This window comes from Tamandua tetradactyla, chromosome 5 (genome assembly GCF_023851605.1).
Source record: "Tamandua tetradactyla isolate mTamTet1 chromosome 5, mTamTet1.pri, whole genome shotgun sequence".
Lineage (NCBI taxonomy): Eukaryota > Metazoa > Chordata > Mammalia > Pilosa > Myrmecophagidae > Tamandua > Tamandua tetradactyla.
In genome coordinates, this window is record NC_135331.1 from 177,985,102 (window position 1) to 178,007,235 (window position 22,134).

A 22,134-nucleotide genomic window follows, 5' to 3' on the forward strand; every position below is an offset into this window, starting at 1 on the left:
GCCTCTCACACTGCCCTGTAGGCACTAACAGGACTGGGCTGGGATCAGAAGACCTCAGAGTCAGGGTCTAGGTTTCTCTCTCTCTCTGTCTCTATTGCTCTAGCACAGTGCTTGGCCCAGAGAGGGAGCAAATCAAACATTTATGCAATAATGAATGAATGGAATGCCTACAGATTGGAATAAAATGTTATCAATGCTTATTAGAAAATCTCTGTGTTTTACTGAAAGTCTTTGAGACCTAATACATATGCATTGCCAGGATTATTACACTCGCTCAAATCTGATAGGCTCTTTTATGAAAGATTTCCATTTGCATCCACACGTACACACAAACTCCCATATCAGTAAGTGCCGAGGCTAACCAGTCTATTTTGCCCTCTAACTGGCTGCGTTCACAGTCACTTTATTATGGGAAATAATGTTGTTTCTTCTTCCCTTTATCTTGCTTATGTGTGACCTTCCATTGAAAGTTGCTTAGAAACTGCTTAGCAAATAGCCAAGGGCTGCTCCTTGCTGACATCTGCCTTTTGTGACTTCTCAGCTATTCTGTCCGGTCCCTAGGCATAAGCGTTTTTAGGCTTCTTTTCATCTTCTTTCAACAAACAAGACTAAAGCCCAATATTTTCCCTCTGCTGAAAGGCATGATAAAAAAGAAGCATCACCGCTTCTGAAGCTTTGCTGAATGCAGGCAGCCTCCCTACACCTGCCAGTTAACAGGGAAGTAGATTAGCAAAGCTTCCATGGGCTTTTGATTTTTATTAACAGCTTTGTACAGTGCACTAAACAAGTCATAAAGTTTAAAAAAAAACTGAAAATGCAAAGCCCATGGTGCTCACTGAAATCAACCAGACTTGGAGGACATGCAATGAAAGGCCGTGTGGCTTCCTTTCTAAATAGCAGAGATTGATCCACACTATCCCTGTGAGCATACGCCAAGCTCGAGTCCTAAAATAGAATTCTACAATACCCAAGGAATGGAGCTGTCCTCCAGACCACGGTGGGCAGAACAAATCTCTCCTATGTGCTTTCCTCATCTCAACACTTCTATTGGCACAACTCACCAAGTTGAACTGCATGCCAAAGACAGTCCTGAAAAGGAAGACAAATCAATACAGCCTTTATTATGTGCCCACTATGAGTTAGTATTCTTGAGGCTAGACAATGGGTTGTGGGGGAGAAAGAAAAATAGAATAAGAAATAAGAAAGGCTCAGTTCCTTCCTTCAAGGAACTCACATTCATGAGTAAGGAGAGGAATAGAGACATGTTGCAGCCTCTAAAATGCTATCTGTGCTGTGCCAGGTCTATAAACAAAGCATTGCAGGATCACTAGAACAGCAGGGTGAATTCTTCCTGGAAGGGGAAAAGAAAGTGGAGGGGTTTAAAGATATGGAACATGGAATTCAAACTCAGCTTGAATGCAGGGGGTGCTATTGGGTGAAAGACATCATGGAGAACTCAGAGGTATCGATGGAAGAACAGAGAAACAAAACATACCATTCTTCCTTAGAGTATGAGAGTGATGAGGAGCTGGCTTCCTCAGGTGTATTGTGCAGCCAGGGAGGCTCATTCAGATTATATAACACGTAAGTGTGTGAGTGTGTGTGCAAGTATCTGTATTTATGTATATAGCTGATGTTTTGACACCCAAATTGGGACATAACATGGCCATACTATTTTTTTTATATTTGTGAGATTATTTTATGAAACTCTGTAAGAATGCTATTAAGCGAGTCCACATCATACAATATCTTCATTGTGAAGATTTCTTCCTGGTCTTTGTATTAGGAATAGTTGTATTTCTCAGAACAACTGGACATTGAATAAATTTCTTCACTGATTGCTAATAAGTCTAGCATAAATCCTGTGTTAATAGTAGGCATATAAAATATTTTTGCATGCATTGTAATTGTTGCGTAATGCTGGCTGTGTTTCCTATCCCTATACTTCCTTGTTCTTCTTTCTTGTCAGTCTTAATTTTAAGCCATCTAATTTAGGTATTCTTTAAATCATTTTTGGAAGAAGGTAGAATAGAATCGCAAAAAAAAAAGAAAAACAATACCTTTAAAAGTATATGTATGCATTTAATGAATCATGTTTAATGAAAATTGTTACATTCAATTAAATCATAATGGCCTGGGAAAATTCAAGTGAGGTAATTACTAGTTGTTTAAGCCCAATTGCTGAGACATCACTAAACAAGAGCACCTCGCTCTCTTGATGCTGCTTTTTTACTACCCTATAACATAATTAAAACGGGAAGTTCAAGGTTAAAAATTGACTTTTCAGGGCTATAATTCCAAATTTCCAGAACACATATCAGAACATTAAATAATGAGTTAATCATAAGGACAGTTATCTGAAGAGACTAATTTTCAGCAATCTGGCTGACAAAATGAGCGAGCTTTGAAAAGCCGTGATATTTTCTACTCCGGATGCTTTCGCATCGTTACTACTGCCGAGGTGTCAGTATTTCAACATTTTCATTATTTATTAATGTTCTGCCATTTTTTCAAATCCAAGATAATAATACTTGACATTTGTCTTTCTAAAATGCAAAACAATAGTTCTGTAAATTTCGAAGAATGCACAGTTATCCCGAATGAAATCACAATTTTCTAAAAATGCTCATGCTTTTTGGTTTAAAATACTGATTTTCCCCCAGAAAGAAAACTAAATTTGTCTTTCAAATTTCTCTCTCCTCTTTTTAGTCTGTATTCAGGGTAATTACACATGTTGAGAATTTTAGAGTTCTCTCCATGATTTCTAGAATCAGAAGCTGGAGGGCTTTTCTATGCACAGCTATCCTATATTTACAGATGATCAGTGCTCTCAATTCTTCACTTCCTTTTTGAAAGAGAAGGGAACAACCATTTATTAGGCACCTGCCACATGGCAGGTGTTTTGCCAAGTGCGGTGTATACATTCTCTCTCTTAATCCTCCCAGTAACCTTATGAGGAAAGCATTTTTATCCCCATTTCATAGCTCAGGAAACCCAAGCTCAGAGAAGATAAATAACTTGTCCTGGGTCAACAGGACACCTGTGTGGATTAGGGGTCTGCCTAATTGCAGAGTTCTTGGCCCTTCCACAAAACATACCACCTCCCACCTTGCAAGCCCCTTGCAAGATCTTTTCTCTTCTCACTTTGATATTTTAATAGTTTTTCATTTTGAGTCTTACATATCTTCACTCAGGTCCTTTATTTATTCTAGGGTCTCCTTTATCCCCTGGAAGACGGTTCTCTTTCCTTATAGAATATTTTATATCATACGATCGCTATAAAAATGATTCCAAGGGTCATTCCAACCTAATTTTAAAATTAAGTTGGTAATAAAAACTAACATCTGAATCAAATGAAGAAAAACTCATTTACACAGCAACAATTGAGAAACTAGAGGGTTTCTTCCTCTCATCCCCCTCTTCGGGGTATCTATTGCTGTAGAACAAATTAGCCCAAAACTTAGCAGTTTAAAAAAACAGCCATTTTATTACATGTCGTAATTTTTGTGGATAAGGAATTTGAGTAGGGCTTAGCTGGCCCATTTTCTGCTCCACTTGGCTTTGACTGAAGTCACTGGGTGGTGCTCAGCTAGCTAACTGACTGCCCTGGAAGGCCTGAGGCAGCTTCACTCAGGTCCGTGCCTTGGCTGGGAGGCTGGGTTCAGCTGGGAATGCTGACTGAAGAATCTACAGTAGCCTCTCAGGGTGCTGAGGGTCATCAGACGTCCTCCACGGTGGCTTGGGCTTCCAGAAAGAGTGTTCCAGGACACAGGGGGTGGAAGCTGCTGGTCTCTTAAGTCTTGACCTGAAAACTGGTCAGTCACATTCTTGTGTTCCATGGTCTCGCACCCGCTCAAACTGAATGGAGAGGGGATGTATGCCTCATCTCTCAATGGAAGGAATATCTAAGAGTTTGTAGACAACCTTATGATATTCTACTTTCGATGTATAAAATATCTATTTCAAGAGCCTCTTACTGGGTGCACGCGTGATTCAGTGGTAGAATGCTTGCTTTCCATGTGGGAGACCCAGGTTCGATTCCTGGATCATACAAACCCCCCTCCCCCCCCATAAAAAGCCTGTTACTGAGGTACATTCATGCATGAGGCTTTACATTCATGCATAAAGGGCAGCATTGCAAAGACCTTATTGGGATGCTAGTCAAGTAATGAAAGGTGTTAGATTAGGCAATCAAAGACAAAATATTGAAAAATTCAGTAACTTATTCAGCATAAGAAAATCTGGGAAACTCATTAGAATATAAATATACTCCAACTTCCAAACTCAGTTTGGAAAAAACAGCAAATGAAGTTTTTTTTGAGTCATTAAATATGGTGACTCTTGTGCTAGTTATCGGTTTCCACTCTCTGTCTCTATTCTAGAAGGTGATTTACACATCTAATATTAACCTGGTAGAGCTCCTTGTGTAGAAGAAAATTTGATGCTGCTGTTGGGGAAAATAGTTTGGTGGCTCCTCAGAAAGTTAAATATAGAGTTGCCATATGACTTGGCAATCCCACTTCTAGGTATATTCCCCAAAGAATTGAAAACAGGGACTTAAGAAATACTTGCAGACTGATGTCCATAGTGGTATTATTCACAATTGTCAAAAGATGGAAGCAAACCAAGTGTCTATCAATTGATAGATGAACAAAATATGTATTATATACATACAATGGAATATTCTTTAGCCACAAAAAGGCACGAAGTTCTGATACATGCCACAATGTGACGTCATGTTGCGTGAAATAAGGCAGACACTAAAAGGCAAATATTACGTGATCTTACTTACATGAAATAATTAAAATAAGCATATTCATCAAGTCAAGAATACAGCTTACAAGGGGCTGAAGTGGGAGTAAGAAATGCGGAGTTAATGCTTCATTAGTGCAGAGTTCTATTTGGGGTGATGGAAAACTCTTGGCAATGGATGTTGGTGATGTTTAGCACAACACTATAAATGTAATAAGCCCACTGAATTGGATATTTGAAAGTAGTTGAAAGGGGAAGTTTTAGGTATATTTGTTACCAGAATAAAGCTATTTTAAAACCACAGAATTGTACAACACAAAGAGTAAATGCTGATGTAAACCATGAACTAGACTTAATAATATATTATAATATATTGTTTCAACAAGTACAACAAAGACACCACACTAATGCAAAATGTTAATGCAGGAGAAACTGGGTGTGTGGTGGGGTGGTATAAGGGAACTCTATATTTTGGGCATGATTTTTCTATAAACCTATAATTTGTCTAGTAAAAAAAAATGTTCTTGATACTGCTAAGGCAGAGGGTACTTTACACCAAGATCTCTTCCCTTTTCCTTAGAAATAATACAGGCTTAGAGTAAGGCATGAGACTGTCAGTTGGGGATCGAAAGACTGGCTGCCTGTTTGGTAAATAAGGTTTTACTGAACAGAGCCATACCTGTTTGTTTGCTACTGCCTATGGCAATACTCTGCACCGCAATGGCAGAATTGAGACCGGCCCCACAAAGTAAACCGTTTGCTATGTGGCCCTTTGGAGAAAGGGTTTGCTAACTGCTATTCTAGGAAACTGGGTCTTCCAGCCTCCTCTGTAGTTAATCCATGGGACTAAGATGGCGCCAATGAGTGCAAGTGGTGGACAATTATGGCTGGCTTCATAGGACAGTGGGGAGCCTTTTTCTTGCCAGCTGTAACCCAAAGTGACAGAAACCTAGATTCAGCCCTTGCAGACAAGAATAACACCTGAGGATAGGGGAAAAACAAAATGAAAAGCATGACACTGTGGGGCGTAAAGGGACGTTTTAAGATATATTTATGTTGCCAGAATCCACCAACTTGGATCACTGTCCTTGAATTGCCACACGAAAGATAAACTATCAGCTTTAAACCTCTGAAATATTGTTACTTTCTTTGTTAAAGCAGCAAGTCTTATTCTATCTAAAGATTGCTGCACAATTTGAACCACCAATACAAATTAATAATTTTAAAATGGGTCTAATATAACTACCATTATTATAGAACCAGGAAAAACTTTCCATCCAATTCACCATTTTTATATTTCAAGTAGGTGAAGCTGGGAGTCTTGCCACCAGGAAACGGTCTATGATATTTCAGAAAAGAAGCATGAAAACCAAAGTTTTAATTAAACCTTACTCTGAGCCCCACCACTTTGAAGAGGCAAAAGTGGGCTATTTCACATTGTTGAATTTCTTAAAGAGACTTTTACAGGTTAAGTTCACAATGCCCCTTCTAGCTACTTTGTAAAAAATAAAAGAGAAATGCAAAGGGAATCTGCTTACACTTTTAGAATTATTTGATCCCATGTGCTTCAATATCTTCACACTCAACTTTATCATTCTTTCCACCTTTTCACATAGGATTTAGGAAACTACCCCATCCATAGCTTATTAGAATGATTTTTAACAAAGGAAATGAGGTATATTTTGATCATTTGCGCAAATAACATTAATTAACATCCACTATACATCAAGAGCTGAATTCAAAGTATTGTCTCCAAATGGTTGCTTGAAATAGCATGCATCCCACGCTTCTTCTCTTTCTCTAATTTTTTATACTGTAACAACTTGATACATACATTTCACCCTGTATTATTTCTCAGTTGTGGTTCGGTGCATTGTTCTTTTGGGTGGACTGAAAAAGCTTCAGAGAGGTAAATGTATAAATAGATCTGAAGAAATCCACCATCAAATCTAAATGGTTAACTAATAATTAGAGATCTAATTGGAACTCAGAAGCCTTGCTGAATAACTCAATAAGAGGCTGGATATCCCCATGGTCTACAGACTTCATTCTTTATGCCTTTATTGTTAGACTTGTACACTGTTTTCTTGAATGCCAAATTTAGGCATCCTTCCTAATTAATGATCTTTTCAAGTCCTTTTCAGAAGCCATTGGATTTTGATTAGCCCTCAAAGGAAGGTTTTCCCTCCTGGCCACATAGTTCTCTGTCTCCTTAGCAGTTAATTGAGTAGCAGAATAATGGTTTCCTTCCAGGGAGGCATACAGGCTGCGCAGAGAGGTTGATGTCTCTTTAGTTCTGAGAACTTTAGTGACATTCAATAATGCTTGGTAAATTTAAGCTCAGAATTAGAAACCAAACTGATGTATTTGGACATCTCTCAACCTGATATTTTCTAAGCCGCTGGTTTAGTGAAAAGACACATAGGCTGGCTCAAGGCTTCAGCTTTTCTTCCGAGTGAATTGCAGATAATTTCTATTTTTATGTGTCAAACTCTGTTGTGCAAAATGCAGTGCCTATAAGGATTCTCGAGTTCTCTCAAAGAATTGGTTGTGCCTGTGTGTGTGTGTGTGCCCGTGTGTGAGTGCACACACACCCCCCATCAGGGCTAGAACTATGGCTAATTATTTATGTACTTTCAAGTAGAGAGAAAGGAGGCACAATGCCCACCCTCCCCCACACACACTTTGTAATTTTAGGGTACTAGCTATGTTGGATATTCCTTTCAGTTATAAAGTCAGAGATGACTAAGCCCTCAGCAACTCAGAAAAATTGCCCTCAAGACAAATCTACATTTCTACAAAAAAAAAAAACCCATATAGAGATGGCGAAAATTAGATAGAAGATTGTGGATTCAAATATTTCATTCCATTTTTTATAACGATAATGTAAAAATGAAAGTTCCTGCCTTAATGGCATATAGTCACACATATTTGTATCAACTAGGCTCTGAAGGTTAAAGAAGGCCAGTATAGATCTGGAATTTACTTCAGAGGCTATGACAAGTAGTCCTTGATTTAGTAAATTAAATATCCTTCTGAGATAAATGTGGTTTTTCTTCATAAGATAAACAGAATCAATCCCTGTTAAGTCATGTAATTACTACATCAAACACGCTTGACTCATGGTACATAATCATAAAGCAAATAGCTTTTTGTTTTATTGTCCCTTGAAAATTTTTTGTTGAACTACTGCTTATTCTGCTCCTGGATAAAAATGATGATGGAATCCATGACTTCTTTGGACATCCTTAGATGATAAAAAGTTCTGTGGCCACTTTAACGTATTATATTACTGTTGCCAACTATACACTACTTCTTCCCATATAGGATGATTAAATGCCTCCACCCTCGTGTGTGACTTTCTGTATCCTCCTGGTAGGTAGGTTTGGTAGGAAGAAACTTCGATGAAACCTTGTCAGACTTGATCATGTGGTTTGCTTTGACAATGGAATAAAGCACAGGGACTTTTAACATCATTGCATGGTTTAACCCTACTTCTTGGATTTCTACCTTCTTCCCAAAGAGGTGGGTGTTGGTCTTCCAGCCTAGTGCTGACATGAGAAGGTGTGTGGAGTGAAGCATGGTAAAACTGAGCCATCCAGAGCCAAGCTTAGGTGTAGCCAATCTAGCAACTCACAAGCAGGAAATAAGGATTTATTATGTGAACCTTTGAGATTTGGGGACTGGTTGTCACTGCAGCAAAAGCTGCTAATGCCTTTAGTCTTTCATGGGCCCCTTTGTGGATCTCAGAGACATCCCCCTTGCCTCTCTTAAAGAGGGCAGCTGTATCCACTCTAGCAGATGGCCTACTCCTTCCTCAGCTCTTTGCCTTCAGAAATACTTCTAGTTCTTTCTGCAAATGCCTGGTGTATTTATTCCTCCGTGAGACCTTTCTGGATGACCCATACCTTGCCCACAGGACACTAGGGTTTTATTTGTCCCTGTCCCCCAATACTCTGAGAGTACTAACTGGCCAACCTGAATACCTCGACTCTGTTGTGACAAGAACATTTAACCAGCCTCTCACCCTTTAAATGCTTGAGCCCGCAGTCAGAGACCTGTCCACAACACCTGTCAAATACACAGGATGTACATTCAGCTCTCAGGTGGTCTCCTTTCAGTCCCTTTATCCTGATTGAAGTTAAACAGAGAAGCATGCCCCCTCCCCACCCTTACCATTTACGTGGAGTTGGGGGTTGAGATTCACATAATACTGATTATTTTTGGACAAAAAAATGCCTTTAAAAAACTCTTAATAGCAGACTCCAAACCCTCTTATACCCTCAATGGAGTTGGATATTTAAGAAATAACCTGGATAATAGTATAGTCTGCTAATTTTGCATTTTGATTCAGCATCTAACTCTGGATTAAAACCTACATTTTGGTGTATTGTTGCTTTTAAAACTGAAAAAACTCTAGCTGATACAGATTGATAGTAATGGGAATGGTCAGGTAATATCCTTTAGGGAAATACGGAATACTCGGAATTGGCCATGAGGCCAGATTGAGCCAGTGCATCTTCCATTCACATGCTGAGATAGGAACCTGGAGGCTCATGGGGCAGACTGATGAGATGCTTATTTAATTGATCATCTGCCCTCACATGGAACCATATGTTCATGAGATGCTACAGAGTCTGCCACATGGTAGTATGAGTTCTAGGCTAATTTTGTTGGCAGCACTGATTTAACAACTTAAAGCAAGAGAATGAAAAGTTCATAATCCTAAATTATCACTCCAAAGCATGGAATGAAATTCAAGAACTTTCTATAAATGTGCTGGAAGTATTTGTATCCCTCAATTAGCCACCAAGTGAACAGCAGAAAATCAAACTGAGTTTGTTTCTTCAGATTTTGCTGAATCAAAATGTTGGTTGTGTTCACTGCCTTCCCAAGCTGGGCATTTTTTTAAGAAAAACTTTGTAACTTATTACTAAAACATTAATATCTAAGAGGAAATCCCTCAATATTGAAGACAACTTTCTGTGCCTTTTACCTCTATTGTTTAGAAACCATACACGTGGTAGGCATCTTAATTTTGACAGCAAGTTACCCCAGTTTTGGGTCCTATCTGGGATATTGTACATTAAAAATTTTCCATTTCTGTTGGAAAAATAGCAACATGTGACCACCTGCACTCCTACCTGGTTATAACCTGCTGGGCTGGGAAGCAACTTCCCCCTTCAGTAGGGTAGGCACAGGTGAGTTTTGCATGGACCTCATTTGCTCAGTTTCACTTGTCTGTGTAACCTGCCTCACTCCCCCATTTGCATTTGGACTGGCTGCTTTAGGTTTCCAATCATTTCTTCATAGTACCTTATTCCAGGAGCTATGGGATTCTCAGCATTTCTAAAGACTAGTCCTTAGATGATAGTTAAGATGTTTTCTAGATCCTCAATGCATAGAGTCTTTGAAAGAGAACTTAAGCAAGACCTCCAAAGTAACAGAAAGCAGCAGCCCATTAAGACAACTGGGCTGCCAGTTTTGAGTAGGCCCAGAGTGAGAAAGTGCAAAAGTCAGCAGCTTTGCCTTTCTGACCCAAGACTCATCAGGTCCAATGCTTCTCCAGCTGCGCGAGGTCACCTATAACAAGTGCTGAGAGAATTAGTGGAGTCAGTAGGTTTGGCAAGTGAAACAGGCATCCTTTATGAATGAACCATTCTCCTGTTGAAAAGTAATTACTAGTGGACTCCAGGCCTGTGATGGAGACTGGACACCTGAGCAGAGGACACCTGTGATCATACACCCAAGAGAGTCATGAATTAGTTTGAAACTCATCACGAATGAGTTTCTGGCTCACCTGTCATAGAAGCCTTTTATTGTCATTGCTTTTCACTGACCTGTATAAGAGACTTTCTTTGTGTTTTGGCATACTCAGTGGCTAGCACAGTGCTTGACATTTAATGACACTCAATAACATTTGTTAAGTTGAATGGAATTTGAGCCTCTCACTAATAGTATCATCTATTAATAAAATTTATTGAACACTTGATAGATGACTAATATCCTTTCATAAACACATATATAGACATTGTTATGCCCTTTATTTTTTATTAAATAGACTTTCTGTAATACATGCTAAACTTTGAACAATCAGTATTCATCCATTTTGAGCATTTATTGTGTGTCAAGAAAAATGCAGGGGCGGGCCGCGGTGGCTCAGCGGGCAAAGTGCTTGCCTGCTATGCCGGAGGACCTCGGTTCGATTCCCGGCCCCAGCCCATGTAACAAAAACGGAGAAACAGAATACAATAAAACAAGAAAATGTTTAAAAAAATGTTTCCCTTTCTTCCTTCCTTCCTTCCTTCCTTCTATCCTTCCTTCCTTCTCTCTGTCTTTCCTTTAAAAAAAAAAAAAAAAAAAAAAAAAAAAAAAAAAAAAAAAAAAAAAAAAAAGAAAAATGCAGGATACCAAAGAAAAATAAGAAATCCGATGGGGATTGAATGATGTCCCCCACAAAAGGCAGGTTCAGATATCAATCTCTGGTCCTGTAGGTGTGAACCCATCTGTTTATAAGACCTTTGAAGATGTTATTAGATGTGGTGTGTCCAAAACAGATGACAGTGGCCCTTAACCTAATACGGCCGAAGTCCTTATAAGCAAAGGAAATTGGACATAGATGAAGAAGTCACGGCAGAAGCAAGAAGCTAGAAGTCAATGCAGCCTGGGAGAGAGAGGAGAAGAAACCATCATGTGCATTGTCATATGATGGAAAAGACAAGGAACCCCAAAGATTACTGGCTAGCTAGACGATACCGCCCCTGGAAAGAAGCAAGCCTTCTAGCCTCTGAAACTGTGAGCCAATAAATTCCTGTTGATAAGACAACTCATTTTTATAGTATTTGTGTTAGCAGCCAGGAAACTAATATAATACCCAACCTAAATTTAATGATGTTTCAGACTTCCTCAGGAGATAACATTTCAAATTTTAATCTTGTGTTTCAGAGAAGAAGACTGGAACCAAGAAAGAATGTTGAGCCCATGGACCATGAGTAAAATTTCCCAACTTTGTGCCAAGTAAGTATATAATGGTGCTGACCTGAGTTAGAAATGCCTGAAATAGCTTTTTTGTCCATTCTCTCTTAACACAAGGTTACTAAGCAACAACTTCACATAAAACAAAATATGTGGGATCAAATTGTGCACACAACTCCCCATAAAAACTGTGATATGTAATAGTGATGGCTTGTGCTTTTCACTGATCTTATTACACAATATAAAAATTTTCTTTTCAAGCCCTTCAAGGCAGTACTACTTCTGTATGTCTAAGTTGGCTGGTTCATTTCTTAAAAACATGTATTCTGCCACTGAAATATTGAAACAATATTTATATCAATTTTCAGTTCTCTAATGCAATGTGGCTATACAGTAAAAAACTGACAGAACTTACAAGGAGTCTAGAGACAGGAAGATGGTAGCAAAAGAGAAAAATCAATGCTAAAGACAATTTCATGTCAAGTACTATGCAAAGATGGTATATTAATTATATCACTTTAAGTTCCACAGGTATTATATGCAGTAGGTATAATTATCCTAATTTTGAAGATGAAGGGAAACAGGAATCATTTAAATAAGATGCACTAAACCAGACTGAGTTTGTAGTATGCCTTTGGAGAAAGGAAACATTTCTGTTCACTCTATTCAAACATGTAAAATGTAAATAATTTATGTGTTTATTAAGCATAACGATGAATTAATTGTCTTGAGTTCTTATACCTCCTTGTATACACACTCCACACAATTGGATAGTACCTTCCTGCACTGCCTCTGAGCTTAGCCATTTAACTTATTTAACCAATAGGAAATTTGCAAACATGCAAGCAGAGGTTTGAAAAATCATTTGCATATTTCTTCTTCATCTTTGAATATCTACCACTCTATTAGTTAGGGTTCTCTAGAGAAACAGAACCAACAGGAAAGATTTGTAAATTTGAGATATATAAAAGTGCCTCACACAACCATGGGAATGGAAGAGTCAAAAATCTGTAGGGCAGGCTATGAAGCTGGTGGTTCCGATGAAGCATCTGGATGAACTTCTTGGAGAGGCTCACTGGCTGAAAAAACAGTGAAAAAGTCTCTCTTCTCCCTTAAAAGTCTTCAACTGATTGAATTATCTCATTGATTGGAGACATGCTTCATTGATTGAGGATGTGATTAGCTACAGATGCAATCAACTGACTGATGATTTAATACACCAGCCTTCTGGTTTATCAACCAGCCACTTGAAATATCCTTGCAGTAATGGTCAGGCCAGAGCTTGCCTGGTGAGACAACTGGGCATCATCACTTGGCCATATTGGCACCAGAGCCTCACTGTCACAACCGCCACCACAAAAAATAAAGGGCATAACAATGTCTATATATGTGTTTATGAAAAGATATTAGTCATCTATCAAGTGTTCAATAAATTTTATGTAGTTGACCTCCAATAAAGATGGACTAAAGAGAGAGCTACAGTAAAAGGAAAGTTCTGTGATTCACAGAACAGTAATTCGAATTACTTCCCAGCTTCTCTCCCTTAATCCCAGCTTCTCTCTTCTAATACAAGATTTCCATTGAGTTAGATGCATTTCTGTCAGGTTTCTCTGCTCTCTGTGGGGGCCAAAGAAGAACACTGTGGTGTTTTTGTAAAGTGCTCTTGGTTCCTGAGGCCAGCTCTGCTGGAAAGGACCCACAAGATCTGCGATACAAGCAGGGGAGCCTTTACTCGAGTTGAGGGGAAGTTAGTGGTCCTGGATCTTGCCTCGAAAGTAAGAGGACATCTGTGAATACATACTGTTGTTTTCCTCGGCTGCTTCTTTCTGTTACTTAAGAGGGCCTGATAAAGTTCTCTTTCAAAACATCTATGTATTGAGGATCTAGAAACCATCCTGTCATCTGAGGGCTTACAGGAACTAGTCTTTGGAAATGTTAAGGATCCCAGTAGTCCCTGGAATAAGGGACTAATGAAGAGATGATGGGAAACCTAAAGCAGCCTGTCCAAATTCAAATGGGGAGTGAGGCAGGTGATGGGAATGAATGAAACTGAGCAGATGAGGTCCATGGAAAACTCATGTGTGTAAATCCACCTGAAAGGGGTAGCTGTTTCCCAGCCCAACGAGTTATAACCGGGCCGGAATCAGGCAGGTCAGTCAGGTGCTCCAATTTTTCCAAAAGAAATATAAATTTTGGGATTTTTATGTAAAATATCCCAATTTTTAATGTTGGCTGTTAATTCCATCTTAAAACATAACGTACCAATGAAAGTACCTATGGGTCGGCTGTGGCCAATTGACTGATTGTGTACCTCCAGCCTCAAAGGCAGCCTTCAAGATGTCCAAAGTCTGAAAGATCTCTGAGTTAGTAAGGTCCAGGCCCTGTCCCACTGCAATGTGAGGCACCCTGTTGAAGGGCTTGGAAGGTCTTAGAGACCCAGAACTCCGGAGGCTTGAAAAGCTATGAGCAGTGCTGTATAATGATGGATACATTTTTCTGCAATTATGCAAATCATCTACATTTTGCTATCTGATAGAGTGGCCACTAGCCACACATGATAATAGAGCCCTTAAAATATAAGTAAAATAACTAAGGGCCTATATTTTTAATTTTATTTTAATTAATTTAAATTTATCTAGCTCTCTGTGTCCAGCGGCTACCATACTGGACAGCACAGTTGCAGAAGGTCCAAATGGGTAGTTATCAAATTTTAGCCGGCATCAGAATCACCTGGAGGGCTTGTTAAGACAGACCACTGAACCCCACCCCTAGAGCTTCAGTGGATCTGGACAGGGGTCCCAGAAGGTGCATTTCTAGCAAGTTCCCAAGCGATTCTGATACTGTTGGTTCAGAGACCATACATTGCAAAACACTAATCTGCCACCCAATTTTCAGATTCCCAGAGCAGAGTGTGGTCCTTACGAAAGCAGCACGGACAGTATATAATTACTAATAAACACACATACATGCATATACATGCACATATATGCGGTGGTCATGGGTTTCCTAGAATTACTTCTACTACACTGGAAATACAGGGCAGGTCCAGCTCACCAGGCCCATGAACAATTTGGTCTTTATTGGAGAAGGTGGGTTTTGCTTTTAAATTGGAACATAGTACATGCCTGCCTGTGTGGCCCTGAGATTTAGTTCCACTCCAGCAGGAGGCAAAAGAGAAAATCCTGTATCGTCATGAGCAGACTAGACACCGGGTTAAACCACATATCAGGAAACTTGATTGGTTCTTCCCTCACTGTGCATTGCGTGAGCAAAGCCCTAATTTATCCTAGGAATGTACCATTAAATAGTAGTGCATGTTAACTGGTCTCTAGCCCTGGAAAACACATATTTCAGGTGTAGGGAAGAAAAGAGAGGCTCCTAATCATTCTTCTGACTTTTTTTCCTCATCAAAAACTTAAGAAATATCATAGCCTATTATTGTAACACATCCAAGGAATTTCAGACATGATCCTTGTGCTTTAATTCCAATATTATGAGCAAATATTCTAAGTGGAGGATAACACCTGGAAAGATTTTTATTTGCTTTTATGTTTGCTTTTTGAGAGGCGGGGCATGGGGAGGGCTTTCAAACTGCCTCCATATTTCTTGGTCAGTCCAGAAGTTTACTTGGACAATTAATTTTTGAGCAATTTTGAAAATGGATTACAACAAATACATTAAATAAACCCTAGGTAGAATGTTATAGTGCATCAGTAATTCAGATGACAAATTTAAGCTACTTTCCATGTGTGAAAAATTGCTTGCCTGGGTGGCCCCTATTTTTCACATCCCTTTGTATCTATACTCCTTGGCAGTCCCTTCCCACACTGACTCTGGGGGTTGTCATTTGACTCCCTTCAGCCAATGGGACATTAGCAAACTTGACATGATAGACTTTAAACAGCTCCAGTACATTTCTGATTCTCCTGTTGTTTTTATGCTTTTGCCATGATCATACACTGAGGACAGTTTTCTAGAAGGTAAGACACGTGGAACACAGATGAGTAAACCTGGTTGTCCCTGATGAAGCCCCAGTTACATGAGAGAATCCAGCCAGGGTTAGCAATGCTTCCTAGCTGGCCTGCTACTCCCTTAGATTCCTGGGTGAGCTCTGCTTTTGCTGCCTCAGGCTAGCAGAGTCGCCCATCAGACCTAAGGACCCAGGAGAAATGATAAGCAGCTGTTGTTTTAAGACACTCATTCTTGGGTTTATTTGTTACATAGCCCTGGCTAACTAATACATGTTTCCTTATTAGGTTATCAGTTGTTATAACATTGTAACATATTTAGGGTAGGCAATGTGGATGGAAAGTTATACCATTATGTACATTAACAACATTTGTCCTTATGTGCACTTCAAGCTTTTGTTATGGAAACCACGGGAGGAGAAAGTCTAAAGTACGAGTACAGGAAATCTGTACTCCATTCAGCTATCAGAACATCACCATCATCTTGGCAAATCCAATAAAAGTTTTCAAACAAAGTGAGGGTGTTGAACGGGAGCTTATTTTTACCACATGGTCTTAGTCCTAGAGATTATCCTAAAAAGGGAAAAAAACACCCTCCGTTTGAGACACATGCTCCCCATTCTCTCTGCTGGCTGGCCGTTGCTTTCCATTTTACAACCCTTAGTCCAGTGGCACAAATTGTCCGCCAGCATCAGGCAGGCAGCCTGGTAGGTATTAACAGGACCCCTGCTGATGTGCCTCTCTGTTCTCTACTCAGCTGTCCCATCCTGCAGCTACAATTCTAAAGTTACAAGACGGTTTCTAACTTTGTGCCTGTCCCAAGGCATCAGGACCAAGGCACATGATTTGTAATTTATGAGGACACCCACAGAGCTGTCACTTGCAAGGCAGGTGTTGAGGAAATGGCAAGCAGCTCTAGGAAAGAAAAGGACTCTGATCTCACCCCTGAATAATGATGGCGAACCTAGTCATGGATAGAAAGCGTTGACATAAGCGAGCTTTAAAAATAAAGCACCGGCTCATCTTGCTGAAAGCACCCTCTGTTTGTCTCTTTACACAGTTGAATGCAGAAGAATTTGTTATCTATGAAAAACTCAGGTGTAGTATTTATTCTGAAACTTTTGCATGTTCTTGAAGTGAGTTTTGCAATCCGAACTACCAATTTCAAGTGCTCTATGGATAAGCTAGATGAATCAAATTCAAACCAAATAACCCCACAAATAACAATAGATAACAACCTCCCTAAAAGAAACAATATAAAATTGAAACCAAAACAAATTAACTTAAGAGTTACATGAAAAGGAATTGCAAAAAAAAAAAAAAAACCACATTCTTTTTCACCAAGCCAACCAACCTTTTAAAATAAAATAAACTCTAAATCATATTTTAGCTGCTTTAATATTTTTGCGTCAACTAACCAAATTTGGTCTCACTGATGCTTGTTTCATGTTGCAATTTATCGCAGTACTTTAGAGGCCAATACAGGATGATTTAATCTTAAATTGATTTAGATGGAATGGAAATCTATTTATAAGTAAAAATAGAGTGAAAGCCTCAAGGCATTTCCAAAGCACCGTAAGGCACACGTTGCAACTCTGGATGGAAAGAATATCAGCTAGGAAGCAATTCGAGCTGGGAAACCAAATGACATCATGATGAAAAGGCTCCAGGATTTAAAAAAATACTGCTTACTGATAGGCAGCTCAACTTTCCACTTCGGGTCTCAGAGTTGCTGGAATATCTGTGCTACAATGCAGGTCCAGCCGACTTCACACCATGCGAAAGCCGCAATGAACATAGAGAGACTCAAATATCAGTCTGATTACTGGTTGCAATTGGAGCTTACACATTGGCAAAACCAGAGGAACTTTTCTTTCCTTTGGTGAAAACGGATCTCAAGTTGGTAGGTATTTCCCATTACCACATTCTTAAAACCTTCCTTCCACATATAATGTGCAGGCTGGTATTGATAGTTCATGTTCTCCTAAGAGATTTCTCTACATCAACTATGAATAAACAGTCAGCAAATCACCCAGTGACATATGCCATTGTGTCCCGCACCCTCCTGCCTCTATCATAAATGATCAGAGCTGACAAGAACAGTTAAGGAGTTCTGGACAATTCCAAGCTACTTTTTGGCTTCTAGCCTGGAAAAACTCCTGACAGAAAGCCTGTCTAGTGCCCTTGGCAGAAACCCACAAGATCTAGTAAAATGCCAAAGAGAAGGCAGCATTACATCAAGAGAACAGCATGCCATAAGGGAAAAGGGTTATAATACCTGGCCACAGGCAGCTTTGTGAAATTACTTTTGACCTGTTGGGTATAAAAAAATATGAGCAGTGCATTCTTGTGTTGATTTTTCCTTGGTGACTCCATACCAAACTCAGTTCCCATTTATATTATTTTTTTTAACAAGCAGAGATAGTCTTGCTGGAAATGGAGGTTTATCTCTGCTCTGCCACTTTCCTATTTGCAAGAATGCAAGCAGTCATTCATCTATATTTTAGTATGGATGACCCATCCCTGAGGTTCCAGTAACTTCTTGGTCAGCCCTTCAGCTATATCAGAGGAGATATTCTGATGGGAAGACAAAGGGCTCAGAAGCTCAAGGAGGAGGTCACTAAAATAGCTGAAGACCATCAAATATTCCATACCCATTCTCAGCTCAGCAACTGCACCCACCAATTTGATCTTTGTTTTAAGGTCCTCTGAAATTAGATTCCTTTATTCCTCCTCTCCCACCCATCTACACCATCCCACATACTGGGCCAAATCTGGAACTGTGAGATGCTAGTGGGGAGCAAAGGGAGGGAGACTTATCCACAGCACCCAGCTGTTGAAAGATCTCTCAAGATCCACTGGCAAGCAAGCCTTTTAGCAAAAGTTGAGTTTCATCAGGATGCATGTATGTGACAAGCACCAGGAAGCTTCAGCTCATGGGCATACAGAAAAGGAGGAGGCAGGAGCAGTCACAAGCCTGAACTCGGACCTAAAATCCCCATGGCTCATCCATAAGATCTACCTCCGGCTGATGAGGGAACACATTAAAAACTGAATTTCACAAACAATTATATTCTTCACGTTTACTGAGATGATGTTATTGGAAATTGCCCATATTTCTTGATTTGCCAAGGTAAGAAACTAAAGACAGACAATTTTAGGTTTCTGGTCTTACAAACCTGAGTATCAATCTAGCTATGCCCCTAATCAGCTGTGCGGACTTGGGATAATTGCTTAATCTTTCTGAGCCTCATTTTCCTCAACTGCAAATAAGGAAAAGAGACCTGACTGTTCATTTCATTATAAGGGTGAATTTAGGTAAAATTTGTTGAAACACCTAGCATAATGGCAGGCTTTTTTTTTTTTTCCTTATCTTTTGTGTTGACACTGCTAGCAGCAAGCTGTTCCTTAGCATGGCTAGGAATATTCATTTAACAAATATTTATTTCCTACCTGCTATGGGCCAGATATCTTCAAAATAAGTTCTTTTGGCAAAACAAGGAAAAGGAAATAAAACTGACATCTGTGAAAGACCCACATATTATTTCTTCTAAGATCTTTTTTATGTTTGGCTTCATTCAAAACATTTGGGGGATACTTGAATGAAATACAGTTAGGGCATCTTTTATCAAGTGGGTAAACAAGACACACTAATAAATATATTGAAAAAGGCAGTGTGATTGATTACCAAAGTCAAACAATACAGATTTAAGTACTCAGGATTTCATGACTCTAGTATTCCAAATACAAGATATGGCAAACTTAAGCTTTCTCAGAAGTGTATTTATTAAAGATTTATTAAAACTTCCTAACCATCCCTAATGCATGATATTTCAAGGCACATAGAATTACCACACATTATATCAGAATGGTGATACCCCAATTTGAACTTCTCTAATTCAGATTGAAGAATTGCATTAAATTTTGTCCCTGTCCCCAAAAAGGACAATGCTGATATGTACATCACAGAACTGACTACAGAGCCAGAAATCACTGGATCTCAGATCCCTTAAATTCTCTGTGTTACTTCAGTTTCTCAGTTACTTCACTTGTAAAATGAAGGTAATTACCTAATAATATTGGTGTAAGTAATATCTTTTAAAGTGCACTGTAAATTAAGAAGGGCTACATGGTTATAAGCTATTTATGTCATATTAATTCCATTAGCTCATGTTTTTCTTCTGTTATCCACACTGAGCAAAATGAAGCAAATAAAAAAAGGCTCATACATTTCCACGCATTCATGCTGTATAAAAAGCTTTTATTGGAGTCCCATGTAAGTCAGCTTTAATAGCACGGATTTAAGATTGTATTATATTTTATCTGAACAAAATGTCTTCAACCATAACCAATTCATGAACATTTAATGCCTGGAAATTAGCAGTCCTTGGATTGAATAAATAGATTGCTATTTTAAGCTGAATTTCAAAGAGGTAAAATTTTTGACATCTTTGGCTTCTGGCTCCACAAGTAGATCTCCTTTCCAAAAGTAACTTAGTTATTCAAAGGTGAAGGTCTGGGAATTTTCTAGAATCCTTAAAGCAGCATTCCTTTCACTTTCCTTTATGCATTTGTTCTGCATGTTTTGTCTAATCTTAGCTTACACATCAATGATAAATCTGAAGTTCATCCTTATGTATTTTATTTGGCCTCTCTGGATGCTTTTGTTCATTTTTGCTTCCTACCTTTTTAAAATTTTCTTTCCTTTTACTATTGAAATATCTCTTATGCAGAAACATGGCATGTTGCTTTCAGTTGTTCACATAATTCATTTGTTTCCTTTTTTGTCACATTTCCAGGTGAAAGAGGTGAGAAAAAGAGACGAGAATACAAAATGGCATTGTGAATTTTAGGCCACTGGGATGTTTGTTGAGCTCACATCTTACCCGAGACATTGACTTAGTCTCTCACATTTAATTAACTGATTTCTGTATTTAATTTACCTGCCCCATATACATTAGGATAAATGTTCATCAATCACTGACTTAATTGGATCTTGGTCATCTCTTTGCCATCATTAAATATATCAATTAGCTATGACTATATAATAAACCACCCCAAAACTCAGGGACTTAACACAATAATCATCTATTATTATAGTTTATGCTTCTGCTGACCAAGCAGAGACCTAGGGTTGGCTTTCTCATGCATCTGAGGACTGGCCAGGGGCTCTGCTTTACACCTGATTTGGCAGGCATAACATGGCGAGGGCAGCTCCAGATCATGTGTCTCTCGGGGACCAGTGGGCTACTCCAGGCACGACCTTCCCATGGCAATGGCAGGTGCAAGAGGAAAGGATGAAATGCACAAGGCCACTAGAGACCTGGGCTCAGAAATGACACACTATCACTTTGTCTCCATTCTATCAGCCAAAACAAGTCATATGCCAACCAAAGCCAAGATACAAAGAGAGAAGCCCATCCCATAGTTAGAGAATAATGAAAAGTTATATGGCAAAGGGTGTGGGTTTCAAGAGGGGAAAGAATTGGGGCCAGATGCCATCTACATGAAAAATCCCAGCAGATATCAAAACAGCAGTGTTTAACCCTTGCAAGACATCGAAACAGTTAGTCTTTTGTTCCCAGTCTTTCATTTTGAAATGCAAGGGGAGAACTGGAGGAACAGGTACAAGCAATCTGTAGAATTTCATGGCCAGAATAAGACCTCTTATTGTGACTGACAGTATTTACAAACGCAGAGATTATGGTAGTCCATGTGGTCTTTCTCATAATAATATCATTATTTAAGTAAAAACTGGTTCTCAAGATTGAGTTCTAAATGCCCATGCCTCATTCTTAGTGAGTCAACTTTACACAAAAGCATCTTCTGGATGGCCAAGTCATTTAGCTGGGAGAATTATGATAAATTGATAGATAATAGACAGGCAGGCAGACAGACAGACAGATTGATCGATCGATCGATCGATAGATAGATAGATAGATAGATAGATAGATAGATAGACAGACAGATAGATGACAGAAAGATAGATGACAGAGAGGGAGAGAGAAAGATATCAGATATAAACTGCAAATAATATAACAATTCAGAGTAAACTATATCATCTATACCTAGAAGACAATGCATAAAACAGACAATTTCACAAGATACATGGGTGCGATCTGCCTGCCAGCCTCCCGAAGGGAGGTGTGATTGTGACACTCCTCTCATAGCCATGTTAAGCATCTGAACAAGCCGGCCAAATGTGGCAAATTTGGCATGGACAGGCCTCTGTTTTCCTCACCCAGAAAGGGCAAGGTGACTCCTAACCCATCAGCTAAAATAAACTGTGGCTTCCTGCCTGGAGTCTTTCAAACCTGTTCATCTTTTCTGATTAGCTTTTACCTTCAAGTAGTTGTTCTCAGAGTTCTCAAGGGGGATCAGCAGTTCACATCACTGGGAATCTTGCTGAAAATACAGATTCTCAGGCCACACTTCCAGA